General features: G+C 33.4%; 1 protein-coding gene across 1 annotated transcript in view; it reads right to left on the bottom strand.

The window, feature by feature from the left end:
- The window catches only part of LOC129738366 (dynein beta chain, ciliary-like), a 52,890-nt gene that overhangs the window by 2,033 nt on the left and 38,655 nt on the right, over positions 1-12,202 (bottom strand). The gene's annotated exons all lie outside the window — the stretch shown is intronic.

Here is a 12,202-nt window from a genome sequence, read left to right as displayed (position 1 = left end):
TACAGATTTCGAGGCAGTGATTGAAAAGATTTGTAATAATATGAACGCAGCGAGTGCACGCGGGCCAACAATAACATCGACAATGGAGGCAGCACGCGTGAAAGCTCACGTGTCACAACAAAGAGGAAACCGAGGCGACTCCGTTTCTCACTCCTCAAAAGTTTTCGAAATAAGCTAGAGAAAAACATTCAAATGAACTCTTTTCTTAGGCAGTAAATATAATATCATGACTCCAGCACCATTAACAGTCTTTTAGTGAAATTGATAGCGAACATCAGAAACTTTCCGACAAAAGGCTAACAAATTGTGTGAGAAAATAACAATATTATGACAATAAAAATTAATTATTGTTAAGAACACATTTACTTTTTACAATTTAAATCAACCGAATCTTTTGATGAGTCTTGAAATCAAGTTCGGTTATGAACAGATAGTCGATTTTCCGAAATCTGTTGGTTTTCCACAAAAAATATTTTTATTGATTTGGCATTAAATTCAAGTTTCGATTTCCCAGATTTCCTTTGGTCCCGCCTTACGAAATTAAAAAAAAAACTTAGGTAGATTTTGACAAAAAAAAAATTTGAGATTACACCAGATATCGACATTTTACGCCTTTTTAAGTCATCTGGCATCAAAATTAAAATTTTGATTTTCCGAATTTCCTTTGCCCTCCCTTTGGTGATTTTTGAGGGTCGAAAACCCGGAACTTCGAGCACATTGAGACAACCCTAAATCAAGTCCGATTGAGCTGAAATTTGGCACAGGTCAGTTTTTTGGGCCAATCTTCGAAATGTATACGGTCGGTTTTCGAAATTCGACATGACCAATTTGGCTGCTAACCTGCTGTATAAACATGAAAATAACAGATTCCAGACACTAAATATAATAATCCTAAACTTGATCCATTTTGGGCTCAAGCAAGATTCAAAATCCAGAGAACTCAAGTTTTTTAAACAAGTCGATGTTACGACTCAATCATCATCATCATCATCAAGTATTTAAAACATAAAATAATGAGCAAATTCTATCGCCAAATTTCATAAACTTTTCTCAGAACTACACTTATTCAATAAAGTAATAGCTAAACACTTCATCTATACATAAAACAGAAACTAAGTCGGGATTTCATTTAAAAAATATATTCGCAGTACCTACATAAAACACACATTGATTTCGAGCGCTATTATCAAATATTGAATTTTCCAGAAACTTGCGCGTCTGCGTTTTTCAATCTTCAAAATAAGCCAAATAGTTATGCAATATTCAACAAAGTAGATAAATGCGTTAAAATCTTCAATATTAAATTCTCTAAGACATTTTTGAATGTTTTCAGAAGTACCGTCAACTGGGGCAACATAACATGGACCACTTTCCAACTTCAATGGCTCCTAAAATCCTTATGCTTACAGATAATCATACCTCTTGTACATCAAAAGTTTTAAGGTTGATGAGACACCAAACTGACGTAGTCAGAAAAATTATTGGTTTTACCAGTTATTTTAAAATTTACAAAAACATGCGATTTTCACCCTACCAAGAAAAAGAGGTAAGTTTAATGAATTAATGAAAAATCAAATGAAAACGTTTGAAAATTTATAGCTTTTGATACATTTGTGATGTCATAACGCACAAAGCACCAATTGCAGTAATTTTTTGGTTTTGTTCGAATTAAATTTTAATTTTTTTTCTGTCAAAAATGTTTTTTAAGGAAAAAGTGTTAATCTGCTGCATACATTTAGGGGTAAAAAATACTACAAAATATTCTATTAGCTTAAATCATGAAAATAAATCTTAGGATGGATGAAATTTTAATGTTAACAAACGCATAAAGCAACACAATCATATACCAGCATATGGAAACGCGATATATGAGATTTAGTTCTGATTTGCATTTTGTTGTATTTTGCCCCAGACAGCTAACTGAATTATAAAAACATTCATTGGAAAAAATTTGGTGATTGTCCGAAAAATATGTATACACCAACAGTGTTGGTAAAGGATAATGAAATCCATGTAAAGTTTGTAGGTGATATCATTAAGCCAATCCGTCATACTAGGTAAAAGTGTTTTATGGCATCGAAAAATGTAAAAATTTGTACATCTATTGCCCGGTTTTTTTTAATTTTTTATGACAATCAAAAACTTTAAAAAACTCTTTCACGATGTTTAAAACTATGTCATCATCAATTTGTTATCATTCAATGATAAATTTATTCCAGTATATTTAAATGAAAATTGAATGAATGTAGTGGTATACAAATGTTTCATCAAACCCTGCTTTTGAATGATGCCCCGTTTGACGGCACTTAAAATCTAATCCACTCATTTAGCTAAAAATTGTAGAATTTAGGATAAAAAATAGATTCAAATCTATTTTGAGCTGTTATTGTCGAATTTTTTTTTAACTTTGTTCTCACCACAGTCACAAATTAAACTAGATACACAACCGTATTCATCAATAGCCGCAAATCAACTGACCCTTTCTCCTGCTTATGCACTCTCGTTCATTTTCACACAATCTCGGAATGCTATGCACGATAATACTACGATGCTTGTTTGAACCTTATTTTTTAACCTATTCGATATTATTATAAAATGTGTATTTCTTTCATTTTGTTGTTTTCATTGTCTTTCTTTCATCTATCCTCCACAGTCATGTAGGTTTATCTTTTATTTGTCTAATCACGAACAAAAAACAATCAGTAGCAGGAGATTTATAATTTGCGTATCCTAAGCCAATCCGCCTCTAACCACCGGAAGGCCTAATCAAAACTAATACAATCTGCAGCAGTAGCCTTAAAATCAGCTCTCTTTTTTCCCCCAAAATTAAATGACATTCTATTCGATTGATCATTTGAATTGGTTAAAAACTTGATTAAGGATTTCGAACCACCCTCGTTTGTTACAAAGACTTTTTTTAATATCGTATAAATTTGGGGGAAAACGGGACGATTGAGGCTCATCAATTGAGCGCTAAACAGTGCTCACCATTTCATGTAGCAGTAAGTTTTACTCCTGATTTCATGTTTTTAGCTCCCGTTATTTTGCATTTTCTTTCGTAATAATGATTTTTTAAGAAATTGCACTCTTAACCTTTTCCTTCACACACAGTTTTTAACGTATTAAAAATAGAAATATTGATTCACAACTAAATTTCTAGAACAAAAAATGCTGATTTTAGGCTACTTCAATGATCCATTTGATAAATTTGGGTTTTGAGGTGGGTCATATATGCTGCATTGGGAAGATAAGAACACATGGGGTGCAAATGAAAAAACAAGAAATAATGGCAAAATATATGGAATTTATTTACTTATTGGTCACTGTCTACGGCAATTTAATGTCATACAGACTGATTACTTAAACTTATCTTAAAACTATCCTTACTTACATTGAAATCAAAATTTCATCACATCATTGATCACAAACCAAAACGAACTTTTTTGTGAAATAATTGCGCCAGACATTTTTCGCCAGCCGTTTTTTCGAAAAAAAAATCGGACTTTCACAATACTTCGAGACATGTGGTCATTTGAGCAAATAAAATAGCTACCCTGAAGCGAAAACAAAAACTGACGGAATGATTTTCATGAGTAGGGGGAGAATAAGGATACTTGATCCCTGGGGATACTGGGGAGGCTTCTCTCATCAACTTAGTGCAAAACGGTGTTCATCATTAAAGTAAACATTGAGTTTTACCCTTGATTCCATGCTTTTTGGAGAAGCTTTTATACATAAACTTTTATGGTATTTCGTTTGTTTTTCGATTAATTTCAGAAGCGAGATCTAAGATTATATATATCTCTTGGTTTTTAATTTTTGCATGTGAATTGCTCGATTGCTGCAGTGTAATTTATGCACAAATTTAGGGAAAGTTGGGGCTGTTTAGTTGTTTCTATTTATTCTAGTTCGACACGATTAGCTTGAGGACGAATAAACTTACCAAATATGATCATTCGTGATGAAAAATTGCTGGATTGTACTTTGTTTGACTGCATTTCTTTGAAAAATTTCTTAACTTTGGGAGAAAAGAAGGGCAAATTAGCCACTTATCGTTGTAAAAGCTCATATTGTAAATATGACACTAATCGATTCAACCGACATTTTTAAAATAAAAAGGAATGTTTTTTTAAAACTTTTCTGTAGATTGCTACAAACGGAGTTTATAAAACAACAAATATGTTATATGTTATAACTCCCCCTTTAAACAATAGGGAAAATGGAGCATAATGCGGCATTTGGAGACATTTTATCAAAAAACGGTGTGGAAAATTCGATTACTCGTATAATTCCGATTGCATTTACTCTCCATTTGAATACTTACAGTTCCAAATAACGTTTTATATCAAAACTCGTTGTAAACTACAAGCTCCAAGATGTTAAAAAAAGTTAAGGATTTTCCCGAACCCTGTACAAAATAAATTTGCATCGTCGGTCTTCGAGTGATGTCATTTTTTACAACTATCGAAAAAACGACAATTGAAAAAATAAAGTGTCAACAATTCGCTTAAAAACTATTTTTATGCAAATTTTCATGGAGATATATTCAATAGGTTTTTTCCTACAGCGTTTTCTGTGATGCAATTTGAATCGGTTAATAACTTATTCGCTGTACGGAATCAAACTTTCAACTGTTTTTTGCAGGTTCAGTGGATCAACGCGTGTTGATATAGAGGAAAACTGAGCAGAACGCAGCAGTTAAGCATAACGCTATTTGTAGCGCTAAAACCATGTTAGAACCAACGTTCAATTTGGTCGACGATTCAAGGATTTATTTTACATCTTACTAGAATGAAAAATAACGATAAAAATCCAATTCAGATGATATTTTTGTTAGAAACTCATCCATCTAGAGAACATAACGTGGGGGTAGAACACCGAAACTAGTGGACAGATCGCACCATACCGGAAGGGTGGTCAGAAATAGAATAATGTTTATGTAATATAATGTTTGTTACATCAAATGTTCAGTAACATGCACACATCGCATTTTTGTTAATAAAGCATACTTTGGCAAAAACTTATTTGTTATTGCTTAACATATCGAAAGTTTCGCATTTTGAATAACACATTTTGATATCCTTATAGGTAAAACGCCTTCAAGTAGGCAACGAAATTCAATTTCATGGATTTTTTCGAATTAAATATTGGTGCACCTTTTAAACTTGAAAAATGACGAAACTTGATATAATTATGCATTCTCATCGTAATTAGGGAGTCAGCAAATAAAACGAATGACATTTCGCATTGATATTCAGTTTTTCTTAAAGGTTAACAGTATTCTAAATTTAAGCGTTATACACGTGGTCTGGCGCGCATTCTGCCCTAATTGTGATGTAGTTGTTTTTAGTTAAAATTTGTAAAAATTAAATGAAACATAAAAAATATATTTAAAGTCATCCGAGGGGCACACAATTGGAAAAAAGAAAACCTGAATTTATTTTAGTCTGCATAGGCTGGTTTACCATAAAATAGGGTTGCCATCCGTCCCGCAAAAGCGGGACATGTCCCGCTTTTTTGTTGAATGTCCCGCTTTTTTGTTGAATGTCCCGCTGTCCCGCTTTTTCCTCCAAATGTCCCGCTTTTTTTCTTGGGAAATTTATACAAAGTTCACTAACTTAAACTGGAAGAAATTAAACTTTAGTCTTAATTTGAATTCATTGGTTCAACACAAAAAATCTCTCAAATACGTCTTTTCTCAAAATAAGCAGTCGTTTTCATAGTTTATATAAGACAATACTGAATAACTCTAAAGTTCTTAGCATAACAGTAACATTCTAATTCAGTTTTGCTTTCTTGGAGCACGTTCAACCCTAGGTTAGGCAAAAAGAAATTTTTCTGCAGCATTTTTAACTTTCCGACAAATAAATTAGCACATTTGGAAAAAAATTGGTAATCATTTATGATAAAAATTCGTGCCGGAACCAAATAAAATCAGCAAAGCTGTTGTTTCATAGATGAGGCATGCTCAGTTGGGTGAAATTTGTAAACTTATTCAATGCAAACTCTCTCAACGGCTTAAAACAAGTTTTAAGAATGGTCATTCTAATGAAACAAAATTTGATGCTTGCTCACTGGTCGGTGATTTAATCAGATCAATTTGACATTTGAGCGCTTTTTTTTTATTTTTTCTTCTGTTTTCCACCCCTGGGTTCAACAAATGTATGAAGAACATATTGTTTAGGTTGCTTCCAAATAATTTTAGATTATAATAATTTTTTGTCGGAATCTTAATCAAATTGACTTATATTATACACTCCCCCTTATTCTGCGCCGCGCGTGAGGTGATGATAGTCGAGTCGAGTCGGAGTCACGTGAGTCTTGTCACCTTATTCCCGAAGCCGATGTGACAGAGGTTCATGCCCAGCTGACTACTAGATAAGGATAAGAACTCAAAAAGTTCATTCTAAAAGACGTTTTTCGCGACTACTGGAATCGGGTGACTAGGATTACTCGACTATCGTCACCTCACGCGCGGCGCAGAATAAGGGGGACTATCTTTTTCGACTCGATTGTTCAAAGTATATTAAGATGGAAGCTTTCTTGAGTTTTCAATTTAACATAACAACATAACATAACAAAACAAACAAAATTTTATACAAGATAAACAAAAGTTTTTTACGCGGTACTGAATCCGCCGTTAACATGCACGACTTGAAATACTTTCCCTCAAAATACGTGTTCATTTGTATGAACCGTGGAAAATATCGGTGCATATGGCGAAAACCGTATAAATAGAAGTCATGTAGGAAAAACTTAGTGTAGTGTACTTTCTATAAACAACTTTGGCTAATGGTATATGTATACAACTAAGCTTTTTCAAGAGTTTCTAAAATTTTCCGCTTTTTTCGGCTATGTCCCGCTTTTTTTCGTGAAATGTCCCGCTTTTTCCTGAAAGTATCTGGCAAGCCTACCATAAAACCTTAAATGTTAATCATGAAAAATTACAAGTTTCACTTAGATTCGATTTATCCTTCTGTTTTTTTTTTTTTAAATTTAACTTGTTTTAATGAAATTAAAAAAAAATGATAGAGAAACTTGTTTGCCGCAACAAAATAAAGAAAAACATCATTTGTAGCTATAAGTTATAGTATTTTTGAAAAAAAAAAATGGCATAGACCATCTTACCCCGATGGTACTTCTTATACAGTTTTTTCCTACTCCTAGCAATCTTCAAAAACCTACATCAAGATTAAAAACTGATAGTCCTGAAAAAACGTTCCTCTTCAGCTTATGTTTTTATACCGTGATATTACAAAACCATTTGAAAACCCTAAGAAAAGGGTACTTCCCAGACATCAACGTAATCAAAAGTTCACTAATTAATCACGTAACAAATTGAGACAGACGATCAATTGAAGCTGCATCGTGTGAAAAATATAAATGAATGAAATTCATAGGTATCAACTTTAAAGCGTTGCCGTGCGAATGAAACATCGATCAATCAACACCTCCACGGAATTCACACACGCATCAGAACGCATCTCATCTTTCAATGGTGAGGACACTTGAGAAAAACCTGTCATAAAACCTATTCTAGCCGATGACAAGAACATGCTTCTTGGACCCTTAGTTAGAGAATTAGAAGCCCTTACTGAAGATGTTGCGCCTTAGAGCGAGTCGGATTCACAGATTCAGCGCCGAAATTTTTGATTTCGGATCGGATAATCGGATTTCTAATGTTTGTGTACTTTTATTCCAGTACAGAAACGATCTCGATACTGGATGCAATCATTTCAAAACTTAACTCATATTAGACACGCCCTAGCGTGGTTGCAGTAATAAATGGCCGTGCCCAATGCACTTTCCGTTCGCTTTCCAGCCAGCCGCGTGGTCCATTTCACAAAAGTTTGTTCGAAATTGATGTCAGAGGAGGAATTGGACAATAAAGCTTTTGATAGGGCCGCGTCGTCTTCGTCGGCATCGGCAGGCGGGCATCATTCAACTCCCCGGTCCAGTCCATGAATGAAGACATTTATTGACCCGAAACGGATCCCTCGGTCGATCGCATGAAGACCTGAAGCCCGGAAGATCCATTGTGGACCGACTGTGAATAAGCGTAACGTGGTGGCGCAGGTATTTACATTTTATTGAAGAAGTTGTGTTTCTTTCTCCTTCGTTTCGGTGTTTTGAAGATCGGAGCGGGACGATTTTATTGGATCGTGTTTTGTGTGAATATTATGTTGATCACGATTAGCATGTAACTGTGAAAATATTTGTTTTAGATTCGGTTGAGTGCTGATCGGACGGCTTGTGTGGCTCCAATAAACTCATCCCTTGGACCACCCTGATTGATGTTGTTTTTTTTTCTCACTCAGGTAATGTAAATCCAATTTTAGTTTTAAGTGCAGACCTAGTCCAAATCTCTGGGCCAGTCTAATTATTACGTGTAAAAACTACTGATGACACAGTTTTAGTTCAGAAGTCACGTGACCACAGTGATCCTGCTCGTTTTTCCAAGCCTTGACCGTTCAAAGTACCTTAATTGAACTGACCGATCATAAATTATTAACGTGTGCTTCGCCTAAAAAAATGAAAAGATGGCCATCCCCATTCCTCGAGTTGAATGATGAAATGGCATCGAGTGTGGTTAAGTTGCGTGACAAAAACGGAACTTCCGGTTTTCGTTGAACGCGGCGTTTGGCCTCGTTTGGACCGAGCGAAGGTCGGACGTGTGGTCGAGCACGTTTGTCGAGTGAATGATGATTATTAATGTGTCTTCGAGTCGACCCATCGGAAGGTGGACTCACCACCTATGAATGATTCTCTTTTTCTTTTCGGTCTTGAGTAAGTGGGGGGAAATATGACATCGATTTGACGACTTCGATACTGGGTTAAATAATGCCATCCCTGTTATTCTACATAATTGGCGTAACCGTGGGAAAACCAGAAAAGGTATGAGTAATTGGTACAATAATATTGCATATTTTAACCCCTTTGGAAATGTTAAGACTCAGTCTTTTTTTTAGCTTTTACTTAAGCATGAATAATATTAAGTAGAGCTGTAGTGATATATTTTTTTATATACTTTCTGTTGAAGATTCAGATGAACATTCGTTTAAACATTTGGTCAAATATCAGATTTTCAATGCTCACTGAACGTTGCATGCTCTACCAGGTTTTCCACCAAAAATTTATTTGAGATCGGTTAAGCCCAAAAATTTAGCCGATCTCAATTTTAGCCTTACGGTTTCGCACTTTTTGCTCACCAATAGATATGTATAGAGTGAGGTGGGCTTAATGCTCATACTAAGGAGGATACTCATTTTCTCTCATATTCCAACAGATATGAGTCTAAAAACTATATGCACATAAGCGGCCATCTGTTTTGTTTACGTTAGAGCAGTTCTGTTAAAATTTCTTCTAGTTTCGAGAAAATGATTGAATAATAAAAGTTGTCAAAAAAGCCAATTTCATATTTTGGGCAGGCTAGATGCGCATATTTCAGGTTTTAGCTATATTTCTATTCCACTTACAACATTTTCGTTTAATTGAATTGAAAATGGTAGAAACTAATTTCAAGCATGTTGATCTATCAGCCATTTCGTCAATCGACTGTATGCGCATTAGACCGCAGCAAGCTTTGAATGGATATTTCAAATTCTTGAAATTTAATATTTCCCATAAGTTTTTGTTGTTGTTTTTGCTGCCAAAAATAACACTAAAAATTTTGGAAGCGATCCGAGTTTTAATTTTGTTTAGAAATTTGTATGGGAAAACAAAACTTTTTATTCAAAAAGCGCCAGACATGTATTGAAAGTTAGAAAAAACAGCTTGAATGAAAAATATTCCTTGATTCTTGCAGTACATTTCAAATAACGAAGCACAAACCTAACTTGAACTCCAGAAGAGATATTCGATGTTATGCAAAACTTTTTTTTTCAATTTTAGCGTTTTTGACTGCTTATTTGAAAGCTGTGCAACCGTAGGATGAGATTAAAAAATCTCAAAAAACTGCTTTGTATAGCCAAGAAATTTATCGATTTACATAATCTTTGCAAAAACATTTCATAAAACTGTTGATAGCTCTATCAGGGCCGTAGGAAGAACCGACTTATGGGGGGGGGGGGGGGGGGTTTGGTCACTTATTTTTACTAGTGAACCTACATGTAAGAGAAGCGACGTCTCAAACACAAAATTCCAATCGATACAAAAGAACTGTCAAAATCGATTCCAATCGATCCGAGCATTTTGTCGCAGAGCTTTTACCTTTCTTACTGAAAACTCAACCAAGGAAGGTATTGTGACGTTGTTGTAGTTCAAACAGATAATTTTTAAGCTGGTCGTATGATTTTATGATTAGGTGCAATTTTTTTCAATGCTTTGGTGAATCTTGTTCCTAGTTAAAAATTAACTGATTGTTAACGAAATTCAGGTCATTCATACCGTTTATCGCGATCCTTCGGGCATAGAGTTCAATGTTGTTTTGTTGGATTGAAGGAGCGTTCACTTTAGAGCTTGAACATTGAGCCAGAAAACAGTGCTGAGGATTTTTTTGTCCAAGATTTCGGCGATGTTGCCACATATTTTATTTTAGGAGGGATCAGATGTCGCTTCTCTTATATGAAGGTTTACTAATTTTTACCTATGAATTTTTGTCTAACAACACACGAATGAAAAAAATTAAAACAAATTATGTTTGTAACTATATGATTATTCATTTTTAAGTACTCATTCTTAGTTTTCGTATGAAATTGTAACTTAAGAGAAAACACGAATTCCACAAGGATGGTAAAGTATTATTAATAAAACCTTAAAAAATGTAACTTTAGAAAAGTGGTCCTAAGCCTAAAGGATGAGCTAAATTTTTTTTAAATTAAACCTCTAGAATCAGAATATGAAATTTTTGAATTTGCTGGATTTGGTGGATCAAAGTTATTTGATTTGAGCATAAAATGCTTAAGTTCTTTTTAGGGTAACCTTCAATTCCTTAAAAAAAACTTATTCTATACTCAAATCAAACAAGCCCAATCTTCTAAATTCTTTTGGAAATTCCTGGATTCTAACCTTTGATAAAAACAAATAAAATTTTCCAAAAAATACACTATGAGATAAAAAATATTCCAATCAAATTTTCTTGATGCAAAATTGAACTAAATTTATGATTTTGGCTTTGAAAAAAGCTGAAATATTTATAATGTTAAACAATACACCGAACAAATAGGGAAAAAAATATGCAAAGTTTTTAGGATAAGATCAGGTACCTATATGTTTCTTAAACAGAAAATATTTTTCTTAAAGAATCAATTCCATACTAAAAATCCTGTAGATGATTTTTTTATTCAAATATTATTTGGGATATTTTGCATGACTCAAAACTTAGAAAATTATCTCAAATTCTACTTTATATTTGAGATTTTCAGCTGAATTGTGTGTACAAACTTATTCTGATTAAGAACTTTGAAACCTGGAAATTGAATTGACAAGCAAATTTTAGAGTTTATGTTCTCTCGAACTTCTCAAAATTTTTATGTTGATTGGAAAACTCATTCACAAGCTAAATCTTTTTCTGAATTTAAAGTCTGAATTCTAAACCTAAATTCAAAAATTGAACTTTGAATCTGTTTCCGAATTTCTATACAATTTCCGAAATGTACAAAATATACGATTTCCGAATCTTAGATGAGATCAGAATTTCATGAGACAAATCTTAGAGCCCTCATTCATGAATCTAATATTTAAATTCTGTAGTGGTTTAATCTGAATTCATTTTTTGAATTATTTATTTTTAATCTGTTTTGTGAATCTGATTTAAAATGTCAATTTCGAATGATAAATCAGAATCTGGTTTTCAATTTTGGATCGCCACTTTGAAGCTTTTAATGTTTAAATTTTGTGTTAGAATAATGTTTAAAAGCTTCAAATTTGATTATAAAACAAATTTCTTCTTTTTCCATATTCGGAAAAGTATTATCAAAACATAGAAAGTGCATTTGATTTTCGAAAAACATGATTAAAATTTCATATGAAATGCAAAACCGAATTCGAACAAGGATTTCAAAGCAGCTTTTCGTCCCTAATTTCTAATGATTATTCGAACTAAAAATGAAGAATCGTTTGTTATATGATTTTAATCGCCGTAATTTGTATGATTATAATTTTAATGACATGTGCGGCGGAATGAAAACTAGAGAGAAACCTGGAAATTGAATTGACAAGCAAATTTTAGAGTTTATGTTCTCTCGAACTTCTCAAAATTTTT

This window comes from Uranotaenia lowii, chromosome 1 (assembly GCF_029784155.1).
Source record: "Uranotaenia lowii strain MFRU-FL chromosome 1, ASM2978415v1, whole genome shotgun sequence".
Taxonomy (NCBI): domain Eukaryota; kingdom Metazoa; phylum Arthropoda; class Insecta; order Diptera; family Culicidae; genus Uranotaenia; species Uranotaenia lowii.
The sequence above is the reverse complement of the archived record's forward strand: the minus strand, read 5'-3'. Positions and strand labels throughout refer to the sequence as shown.